The 12,287-nt window shown below is 46.1% G+C and overlaps 1 pseudogene across 1 annotated transcript in view; it reads left to right on the top strand.

The window, feature by feature from the left end:
• Positions 1–12,287, top strand: part of LOC310771308 (activin receptor type-2B-like) — a 33,457-nt pseudogene that overhangs the window by 3,113 nt on the left and 18,057 nt on the right. Inside the window, exons 2-6 of the transcript in view lie at positions 400–507; positions 2,311–2,462; positions 3,799–3,942; positions 5,955–6,101; positions 9,001–9,149. The product of the transcript in view is annotated as an activin receptor type-2B-like (transcript). The remainder of the gene's footprint in view (positions 1–399; positions 508–2,310; positions 2,463–3,798; positions 3,943–5,954; positions 6,102–9,000; positions 9,150–12,287) is intronic.

Consider the following 12,287-nt stretch of genomic DNA (forward strand, 5'->3'; position numbering starts at 1 on the left):
TCTCTCCCTCTCCCCCTCTCCCCCTCTCTCTCCCCCCTCTCTCTCCCCCCCCTCTCTCATCCCTCTCCCCCTCTCTCTCCCTCTCCCCCTCTCTCTCCTCCCCCCCTCTCTGTCTCTCCCCTCTCACTCCCTCTCCCCCTCTCTCTCCCCCCCCCTCTCTCTCCCTCTCCCCCTCTCTCTCCCTCTCCCCTCTCTCTCCCCTCCCCCTCTCTCTCCCTCTCCCCCTCTCTCTCCCTCTCCCCCTCTCTCTCCCTCCCCCCCTCTCTGTCTCTCTCCCTCTCCCCCTCTCTCTCTCTCCCCCCCCCCCTCTCTCTCCCTCTCCCCCTCTCTCTCCTCTCCCCCTCTCTCTCCCCTCCCCCTCTCTCTCCCTCTCCCCCTCTCTCTCTCTCTCTCTCTCAGGCAGGAGTGTGTGGCGACAGAGGAAAGTCCTCAGGTCTTCTTCTGCTGCTGTGAGGGAAACTTCTGCAAACGAGCGCTTCATCCACCTGCCTGACCTCACCGGAGCACGTGAGTGTGTGTGTGTGTGAGAGTGTGTGCGTGTGTGTGTGTGTGTGTGTGTGTGTGTGTGTGTGTGTGTGTGTGTGTGTGTGTGTGTGTGTGTGAGTGAGTGAGTGAGTGAGTGAGTGGTGCGTGCGTGCGTGCATGCGTGCGTGCGTGTCATAGGCTACTTTCGGGGAGAAACCAGTTAATTGGGGTGGCTTGTCCAATTGAGGACAAAAGCTGTGTCTCCTAATTGGTAAAAAGCAGATTTTGGGGCCAGTGATTAAGGTTAAGTTTAAGGTTTGGTTCAGGACAGATTAAGGTTAGGTTAAAGGTTAAGCAAAATGAAAATTCAGTCATTATTTAATAGTGTTACTTAAAAAAAACATTATTGCACACGGTGCCCGCGCTATCATTCTTCTTGTCCCTTTTGTTTTGTTGCCATGGTGCTTGTGTACATATGAGTGTTTTGGCACTGTTGGAATGTGTATTTTTGGTGACTGAACCGTGTACCGCCCACTACCATTGGGCTACTTTATACTGCAACAGAGGAGAGAAAGACTATTCAGCTGCTCAGCTGACTAGCAGGAGGGGCGCGGGGCTACTTTATACTGCAACAGAGGAGAGAAAGACCATTTAGCTGCTCTAGCTGACTAGCAGGAGGTGCGCCGGGCTACTTTATACTGCAACAGAGGAGAGAAAGACCATTCAGCTGCTCAGCTGACTAGCAGGAGGGGCGCCAGGCTACTTTATGCTGCAACAGAGGAGAGAAAGACCATTCAGCTGCTCAGCTGACTAGCAGGAGGGGCGCGGGGCTACTTTATACTGCAACAGAGGAGAGAAAGACCATTTAGCTGCTCTAGCTGACTAGCAGGAGGTGCGCCGGGCTACTTTATACTGCAGCAGAGTAGAGAAAGACCATTAAGCTGCTCAGCTGACTAGCACGAGGTGCGCCGGGCTACTTTATACTGCAACAGAGGAGAGAAAGACCATTCAGCTGCTCAGCTGACTAGCAGGAGGTGCGCCGTGCTACTTCATACTGCAACAGAGGAGAGAAAGACCAGTCAGCTGCTCAGCTGACTAGCAGGAGGGGCGCCGGGCTACTTTATACTGCAACAGAGGAGAGAAAGACTATTCAGCTGCTCAGCTGACTAGCAGGAGGGGCGCGGGGCTACTTTATACTGCAACAGAGGAGAGAAAGACAATTCAGCTGCTCAGCTGACTAGCAGGAGGGGCGCGGGGCTACTTTATACTGCAACAGAGGAGAGAAAGACCATTCAGCTGCTCAGCTGACTAGCAGGAGGTGCGCCGGGCTACTTTATACTGCAACAGAGGAGAGAAAGACCATTTAGCTGCTCTAGCTGACTAGCAGGAGGTGCGCCGGGCTACTTTATACTGCAACAGAGGAGAGAAAGACCATTCAGCTGCTCAGCTGACTAGCAGGAGGGGCTGGGCTACTTTATACTGCAACAGAGGAGAGAAAGACCATTTAGCTGCTCAGCTGACTAGCAGGAGGGGCGCAGGGCTACTTTATACTGCAACAGAGGAGAGAAAGACCATTCAGCTGCTCAGCTGACTGACTAGCAGGAGGGGCGCAGGGCTACTTTATACTGCAACAGATAAGAGGAGAGACAGACATCTACATTCTCTCATCTTACTATCGGGAATATTGCAAATAGGCGAATCTCCCAAAATCTTGGCGTGTTCCTTTAAGGTTGGGGTAAGTCTACAGTATGTAATGTCCTGAAAAATCACCACAATCTAATGTGTGTGTGTGTGTGTGTGTGTGTGTGTGTGTGTGTGTGTGTGTGTGTGCGCGTGTGTGTGTAGTGCTGAAAGCCCCCTCGGCCAGCCTGGGTGTGTTGAGTGTGACGGTGTTCTGCCTGCTGCCTGTCTCCATGCTGTGTGTCGCCCTGCTGACCGCCCTCTGGCTGTACCGCCACCGCAAGCCTACGCCGGCCTACGGCCACGCCCTGACCGAGGTACACACATACACACACACACACACACACACACACACACACACACACACACACACACACACACACACACTCAGAGTGAATGGTGGAGTTGCGGCTCCCTCTAGTGCTGGTCTGGTGATGCTGCAGGTTTGGGGTCAAACCAGTTGCTGTGTTTTGGAGTTTCCTGATTTTGCCTCAATTTTTTCTCCCTCGTGATTTAATTTCCTGCATAACAGGTTTTTATTTGACCTATATTTTTATGACCCGTTATCCAACGACTTACAGGTCCCATGTTATAGGTTATGACTTACAGGTCCCATGTTATAGGTTATGACTTACAGGTCCCATGTTATAGGTTATGACTTACAGGTCCCATGTTATAGGTTATGACTTACAGGTCCCATGTTATAGGTTATGACTTACAGGTCCCATGTTATAGGTTATGACTTACAGGTCCCATGTTATAGGTTATGACTTACAGGTCCCATGTTATAGGTTATGACTTACAGGTCCCATGTTATAGGTTATGACTTACAGGTCCCATGTTATAGGTTATGACTTACAGGTCCCATGTTATAGGTTATGACTTACAGGTCCCATGTTATAGGTTATGACTTACAGGTCCCATGTTATAGGTTATGACTTACAGGTCCCATGTTATAGGTTATGACTTACAGGTCCCATGTTATAGGTTATGACTTACAGGTCCCATGTTATAGGTTATGACTTACAGGTCCCATGTTATAGGGACTAGATGGACATGTTATATAGGGACTAGAAATATTGCATACTTCGCATGCTTATGTCTAGCGTGCCTCACACGCTTGGTGTGCTCGCCTGCTCAACTGGCAGCAGTTGTGCGCACCATTATAGTAGTGAGATATTACACATAGCCAGATTCAGTTTGAAGGAGCATTTTGGTGTTTCTCAACCTGGACCCTATTTTCATAACTATTTATGTATAACTCAGTTATGTGAGTTATAACACCAGCTGTTTTACCTGGTCACTAGTACTGTACTGTCACAGGAAGTGTCAACACAATAGGAAGTAACTGGCTGACCCCTGTGTTGGGACATAAGGTGTATAAATAAATAATAATAATACATAAGTTTTATATAGCGCTTTTCTGGGGAACTCAAAGACGCTTTACAATACATAGAAACAGTACATAATACAGTAAACAAACTAAATAACAAGAACAAATACAGATATAAAACAAATACAAATCAATATTTTAGATTGCAGAGATGGAATGGTGGTTAGAGGTAAAAGTCAGATATTGTAGGCTGTTTTGAAGAGGTGGGATTTGAGATTCTTCCTATCTCCCTTTTTCTCCACCCTCCCGTCCCCATGCAGGACCCCGGGCTGGCCTCCTCCTCTCCTCTGACCGGGCTGAAGCCGCTGCAGCTGCTGGAGGTGAAGGCCAGCGGGCGCTTCGGCTGCGTGTGGAAGGCCCAGATGATGAGCGAATACGTGGCCGTGAAGATCTTCCCCATCCAGGTCAGAGCAGAGGAGGAGTGGCCAACAGCAGCCATGTTGGAAGAACAACATGTCAACATTCTTTCTTTCTTACTCGTTTCTTTCCTTCCTTTCCTACTTCCTTCCTTCAGTCCTTTATTCATTTAGACCAGGGGTGCCCAAACTCTTTCCCATGAAGGGCCAAAACTCAATCTGGGTGGAGGGCCGAGGGCCAAAAATAAACGTTGTGGAATTACATTAAAATGTATTGTGTTTTATAGAAAATTAACATTCTAAATCTAAAATAACATTTCAATATAATAATCTACTTTTTATCTGTTTGGTAATTGTAATAATTTGCAATTGGTTATATAAAACATCTGCATTTGTGGGGAGCTTAAACATTTAATCAGTAAACACCCAGTTAAAAACAGTTGTATTTTCCACCTTTGTAATCAAGAGAGAAATTTGACTTAATTCACAACTTGAAAAATCCTTAAGGTACTTTGAAAATCAGCTTTATTGTCCATCTTTTGTAAACAATTTGCCATGACAATTTGCAGGGATGCAATCTCAGGAGTGAACACAGTATCCGCAGCCACATTCAGACACTGTTTCACAAAGTCACCACATGAAAAAGCTCGTCCACCCTTTGCAATCAGTGCAGATATCTGATAACTTGCCCGAGTTGCATTCTGGATAAAAACAATCGGGGGGGAAACAAAAAAACAAAAAAAATCCCCCAAATCCGTGGCGGGCCAAAACAAACAGAGCGCGGGCCAAACTTGGCCCGCGGGCCCCAAATTGGTCAGCACTGATTTAGCCAGTCCTTCCTTCCTTCCTTCCTCTAGTCTTATTCATTTTCACATTCGATGCACAGTTGCAAATATCATCATAACTGTCAATGATGCAATAACCTGTGCACCGCTGAACCCAACAGGCGTTTTTTAAACTTTGGGCTTTTGTTGAAATGATATTGTAGGTTTTCTCAAGAATTTCTAGAGTAGACTGCAGATATGGAAAACTGACATGGCATGAATAATAAATGAAGTTGGTGATTGATTGAAGCAGTGCACATAATGGTAGCCTATATCACGGCCAACTTGCAACCCGAAAACGCCTCCTTGCAACAGCACAGAACCAAGACAGACATGACCGTGAAGAACACAGCCCTATTCGGTAGAGGTACGGTGTGTATGGCACTTTGTAGGCGGGACTGGCGTCATCATTACGGTAGTGTCCATCGGTCCAAAATGGCGGAGGGCGTAGCTCTGCTAGCTGCTAGCTCGCTGATGTTGCAATGGAACGACGTAGTAGATTTAGATTAATAGACGTGTGAAAAGGTCCAACACGGAAATGTTCCTGAATGTAGTGCATGTGTGAATGGTGACAATCACTAGCGGCGCCTGAACGCTTATCCCAGTCATTTACCGGGAACTCCAGTATGTTGTAACAGGTTTGGTGGTGTTGTGTAGTTTCTGTTATTAGCCTCCTGGATAGCCAGCTAACATGACAGACTCAAAGCCACGGCAGTTGTGGGATTTCACACACGCACTATGTTTATTTACCACTTTTGTCGACCATATTGTATGCCTGGTCTCTACGGCACTAATCTCTCAACACACATGTAGATCGATAGGCTGTAGTTTTACACACACGCACACACACACGCACGCACGCACGCACACACACACACACACACACACACACACACACACACACACACACACACACACACACACACACCAAGTTGTCACTGAAGAGAAGACTGTTCTTGCTGCGTCTTGCTTATAGACTGCATGGAGGCAGACTTGAGAAGAAGAGTGACGTAAAGAAAGCTGTTGCCGTAAAGCCAATACAAAACAAGGAGCGCCACGCAGTGGACCAATATGGTACTGCAACCAAATAATGTTCCCAAAACAGAGAATCTATAGGCATTTGTGACTGTTACAATGTGTGAAAGGGGCTCTAGAGGTGTTGGCTTCTCTTGCTCAGATGCCCTGAGGGATCGAACCGTCAACCTTTTTCCACATGTCTGTTTGTTTTCTGGGCAGGACAAAGAGTCGTGGCAGAATGAGAAAGATGTGCTGTCCACGCCCGGCATGAGGCATCACAACATCCTGAGGTACATCGGCGCCGAGAGGCGAGGTGGAAGTCACCTGGAGAGCGAACTGTGGCTCATCACCGAGTTCCATGAGAGGGTGAGGGCGTGTGTGTGTGTGTGTGTGTGTGTGTGTGTGTGTGTGTGTGTGTGTAGCCGTTTTCCCACATGCGCTTTGTACCGCTAAATGACCGGAACGTGGTCTAATGCCTTCATGTGTGAAAGTTGTTGTTCCGGTATAAGCGCGACCCCGTCCTCGCGGACATTTCACCAGTTTCGAGCCAGTCAGAAGAGCGGTATGCGCGATAACGGACACAAGTGTAGAACGGGTCCAGTCATTTGCCGGCATGGGCGAGGTGTACACACGTTGCTTAATGTTCCAGCGGGCATAATCTAATCATTCGCGCACATTAAAGCAAACTGGCGAAATGATCTTGTGATAATAAGAGCGGTATGTCAGCTTCATGTGTGGGCGTGCTGATTTCCCCCTCTCTGCTGCCTGCTCGCTCTCTGGCCCTTCAGTCCTCCTCCTTCAGTCACAGCCCGACAGGGACACAGACAGCTCTGAGAGTATTGCAAGCCGCCCAAAGCTTGTTGAGAAAGCAAATGCACGAAGCAAAATGTGGAAGTATTTTGCTTACGTTGCTGACAGCGAAGGCAAGCCCCCTGGACACATCAAACGAAGCCAGTCTGTAAAAAGTGCTTCAACGCGACGCAGGTGAACGGATAAACATCGAACCAGCCAGGCTATTTCTCTCAGACACGGATCCCAACTTCTTCAAATATTTCAGTTCAAAGACTGGTTAGCGAATGTGAATGATACAACATGCCCTCTTAAGTCAAACGAGTGTGATTTATTGTGTGACAAGCAAACTTATTTCACCATCGGAGTTTTGCCGACACGTCACTCCCCACCCGCTCTGCAGTGCCCCCCCCCCCCCCAACATACAGGCAATTTCGCTGCTATATTCCCACATGCGAGCGCCCAGGTGTGAAGGGAAATTCCGGGAAATGTCCGATATTGAGTTACAGTTAATTTTCCGGTACGCATGTGGGAAAACGGCTTGTGTGGGTGTGTGTGTGTGTGTGTGTGCGCGCGCGTGCGTGCACGTGCACGTGCATGCATGCATGTGTGTGTGTGAGAGAGAGAAAGATGGTTTAGTTGAGTTGGTTCAATTCTTCTGCTTTTAAGTGTGATGTTTTGTTGAAGCTCCTACAGAGCCGGAGAGTGGCCATTGGGAGATTTAAAAAAAAAGTGATATTGAGTCGGTGATTTCCTGTAACATGCACACGTTTTAGTCCATTCATGCGCACAAGAAGATACACAATTCATTCCCTCTAACATTCAGGCCATGCAAACACACCAGGTGCTGCAAAACAGGACAGCACAGCCATTCAGGTGGCTGCAACTAGGGCCATATGATAAATGGAATCAACTGTAACATGATGGAACATTTCAGAAATTGCCCTAATTTGGCTGAAATTGATAAAAGTAGGCCTACCGGTAATTATCAAAATCAAAGGTAGACCTAATTAGTGTAGTAACCTAAATGATTTCATAGGCCTAGAGAAATAATAAAGTTTGGGATTGGGGTGTTTTGAGGTGAGGGGTCGGTCTTGGGTAAGGGTCCCCCTTACGTCACCTCACAACTTGGTTTTCACTTTGAGAAACATCTCGAAGAGAGAGTCTGAGAGAGTCAAGTCATTATTATAGTCATTATTAGTCATTATATATATATATATATATATATATATATATATATATATTAGGGGTGTCACAATATATCGTCCCACGAAATTTCGCGATAGTAAAACGTCACGATATGTATCGTTGAGATGAAATCTCATATCGCAAAAAAAAAAAAAAAAAAAAAAAATTCAAAAAATAGACTAAGAAACGTCTTTGTTTGTTGAAGTTCAATGTGTGGAAAGTAGTTCAGTTGAACAAGTCTCTGAAGAGACACATGAGAAGTTATACAGGAGAGAAACCATTCAATTGAGTTTCTGCCAAAACTGTTTACTTGACAGGAAAAACTGAAGATGCATAAAAAATAGATTAAGAAAAGTCTTGTTGTTTTGAGTTTGAAGAAAAACTGAAGATGCATAATGAGAATTTATACTGCTGAGAAACCTTTTAGTTCAAAGTAAATCTAAGTGACGGTGTAACTAATTCTATTTCAAGATAAGCCTTATCTCCAATCTCATGTTTTTTCTAGTTGTTATTGTAATAACAATTTCCCACAACAGCATGTTTTGTATTTGTGCATTTCAAATAAAATACTACTTTTCCAGTCATATATTGTCATTATTCAAGTTTAAAAAAATATTGTTAAAATCGTATCGTATCGTATCGTTATCGTGAACCCAGTATCGTGATACGTATCGTATCGTGAACTGAGTGTATTGTGACACCCCTAATATATATATATATATATATATATATATATACTGTATATATCCTAATCCCTAGGATAAAATTAAAATGGAGAAAACTGAATTTGGAAAAACATAAAACGAAATTTGAAAGAAAGTAAAACGGATTTCATATGGCCCTACTGCAACACAGCCAGGACAGCACAGCCAATCAGGTGGCTGTAACACAGGACGCCCCTGACAGCAGAGCCAATCAGGTGGCTGCAACACAGGACGCCCCGGACAGCACAGCCAATCAGATGGCTACAACACAGGACGCCCCAGGCCACGTGTTGGCAATTTGTGAATAAACCAAAACAAGGGCTCATTTGAACCAGATAGAGGGAAGGAATTGTATCTCGTGCGCACACACACACACACACACACACACACACACACTCACACACACACACACACACGCACACACACACACACACACACACACACAAAAGAACATGAGAGGTGAAGTGCAGATCATGCGCACATTACAGTCAATCCTTTCTCCCGATGGCGACTCCGAGGCGACGTACCATCCAAACTCACAGTCTCTCTCTCTCTCTCTCTCTCCTTCCCCCTCACCCCCACAGGGTTCTCTCTCAGACTACCTGAAGGGAAACACGCTCAGCTGGACCGAGCTGTGTCTCATAGCGGAGTCGATGGCGTGCGGTCTGGCTTATCTGCATGAAGACATTCCCAGGCAGAAAGGAGAGGGACCCAAACCGGCCATCGCCCACAGGTCCAGAGACAAGACAGCACCAACACAAAAGCATACCTATCATCACCAAACTATCACCAAAATATCATCAAACCATCGGCGAACAGAAATATCACCAAAACATCAGAGAGAAACATGGTGTCAGTTGTACATAACGGTCCAGCCACACCAGAAACATCATAGACGTGGAAGCGATGGTTGCATGAAGTCAGTACAAGTTGTGACCGGCGCAGAGCAAAACGGATCGCTTCTGGTGTAAATGGCCAGGCTCTGCTCAACGCTTTCGTGACCGTTGTGTTTCTGGTGTGTCTGCGCTGTAAGGATTGCATAGACAATGGGCCCTATTCTCCCACAGGCCTTCGGCGCTAAAACGGGCCTTAAACGCAAAAAAACGTGCCTTGCGCCTGTTTCGGGAAAATAGCAATAGGCTTTAGGCTGCCAAATGCGCTTTAGGCCGAATGGGCGTGGCGGAGTCCCTGAATGCGCCAAAGTGGGCGTGTCGGCGCTAAATACCGGCGTATTCCTATCTTCCAGCCATCTTCCGACCTGGCCTACTTTTAGCGCTTTGCGCTTTTGAAAAGCAGGCCTATTCAGTCCTCTGTCACCCTTCTCTGTGTCACTCTCTCCCTCTCTCCTACTGACAGGAGCAGGCATTGGTGTGCGTTTACCAGTTTATTGTGAAATAAATCCTTCCGCGTTGAGTTACTGTCACAAGCCTGTGTGACAACGCTTCCAGCCTGGGTAAAACAACTCCGTCCGTACCGCTTTGAGGCTGCAGGCAGTCTGACAGGCACAATACGACTGTCTCTCTCTGACTGCCTGTGAATGCCCCAGCATGCAATTGGGTACTAAATTTCGCTACTAAATAGCAACCAAATGAGGCGAAATAGATATAAAAGGTCGATCTAAAATAATGTGTAATGGTAACACAGCCTGCAATTGTAGAACATTTCAATATTGGACCAAATAAATCATCGAAATTAAAACACCACCCTAAGTGAAACATATATGTCCTCCTGGGCCTATATATATCCTTTGTCGATTTAACGTCATTTAGATAAGTGTCAGCGGAACGCGCTTCAGAACGCGCATGTGCTATACTGTGATGTCCGGCCCAACTTCACATTTAGTTTTACAATAAAAACACATTTATGCAATGACTTTACATAATGTAGGGTATATTTATGTGCATCATTCTACCTGCAGCAGGGGAGAGAAAACGATATCGTTCTGAACAAACTTTCACCAATATAAAATTAATCTCATCATATAGGGATAGGCTATATTTTTGTAGCTGATGCCTTTAGAACATTATTTTCACTTTGATCTTGCTATAGTGTAGCGTATTTACATGCTTGCAGTATTGAAACTGCAGTTAGATTGGTTTGAGAAGCATAATAATATGGAATAATAGCCTATATATGGAGATAGACAGACCGGATGAAGGGAGGGGGGGGCGGCGGAGCCCTTGGCTTTGTCTGGTTTTACCGGATTTGTCCAGGAATTGGAGCTTAAAAGGCAAGCGTGTGTCTCTTCCCTGCAATTCTCCAATGAGCGGACAATGCATAATTTTACGCTTAAAAGGCGTGGTTATAATGGTTGAGGCTGAGTTTAGCGCCGATACCAAGATATCAAGTGCGCCTTTCCACGCCCACTGCTTTGCGCTGCGGCTGGCGCTCGGCCTAGAAACTGCGCCGCTGCAACGATAGAGTCCAATGGCCCCTATTCTCCCACAGGCCTTCGGCGCTAAAACGGGCCTTCGGCGCTAAAAAACGTGCCTTGCGCCTGCCTCGGGAAGATATCAACAGGGCTTTAGGCTGGTAAATGCGCTTTACGCTGAATGGGCGTGGCGCACTCCCTGAATGGGCGAGAATGGGCGTTTCGGCCTTAAATATCGGCCTAATGATATCTTCCCAACTGGCGTAAATTTAGCGCTTTGCGCTTTTGAAAACCAGGCCTATTCAGTGCGCTGGTTGTGCGGAGCACTCCTCTGGCTCTCCTCTGTCACCCTTCTCTGTGTCACTCTCTCTCTCTTGATCAGTCTGACAGGCACAATACGACTCTCTCTCTCTGACTCCCTCGCTCAGACAGACACAACACACGTCCCATAGGAAAAATAAGTTGTAAGTTCACTGCCTGGCATGTCCCAGCATGCATTGTGCTACTCCATTTCGCTACAAAATAGCAACCAAATGAGGCGAAATAGATAGGAAGGTAGATCTAAATTTTGTGTAATGGTAACACAACCTGCAATTGTAGAACATTTCAATATTGGACCAAATAAAACATCGAAATGAAAACACCACCCTATGTAAAACCTATATGTCATCCTGGGCCTATATATATCCCTCGTCGATTTAACGTGATTTAGATAAGTGACAGCGTAACGCACTTCTACTGTCATGTCCAATTGTGATGTCCGCTCCAATAAATTGGCTCTACTTCACATTTTAGTTTTACAATAAAAACACATTTATGCAATGACTTTACATAATGTAGGCTATATTTATGTGCATCATCCTTCCTGCAGCAGGAGAGAGAAAATGATATCTTTCTGGACAAACTTTCACCAATCTAATTCATCTCATCATATAGGGATAGGCTATATTTTTCTAGCTGATGCGTTTAGAACATTCTTTTCACTTTGATCTTGCTAGTGTAGTGTATTTACATGCTTGCAGTATTTAAACTGCAGTTAGATTGGTTTGAGAAGCATAATAATATGGAATAATAGCCTATATGGAGACAGACAGACGGGATGAAGGGAGGGGGGGGGGGGGGAGCAGAGCACTTGGCTTTGTCTGGTTTTGCTGGACCACTGGAATTGGAGCTTAAAAGGCAAGCGTGTGATTCATTTATTGCACTTATCCAATGAGCATGACGGTGCATAATTTTACGCTTAAAAGGCGTGGTTGTAATGCTTTAGGCTGCCTGTAGCGCCAACACCAAGATGCGCTGGTCCACGCCCACTGATCAGTGCTGCGCCAGGCGCTCGGCCTAGTTGCTACGCCGATGCAAAGATAGGGGCCAATGTCTCCAACTCAAGCAACGGAGGTCTGGAGAAACTCACCATAACATGTGGGCTAACGAGGGTTATGGTGAGCTTAGTCTCACGTGGTCAGACTCAACGTCCTACGTCATCACTACCAGCGACGGAAG

This window comes from Poromitra crassiceps, assembly GCF_964638095.1.
Source record: "Poromitra crassiceps genome assembly, contig: HAP1_SCAFFOLD_510, whole genome shotgun sequence".
NCBI lineage: Eukaryota > Metazoa > Chordata > Actinopteri > Beryciformes > Melamphaidae > Poromitra > Poromitra crassiceps.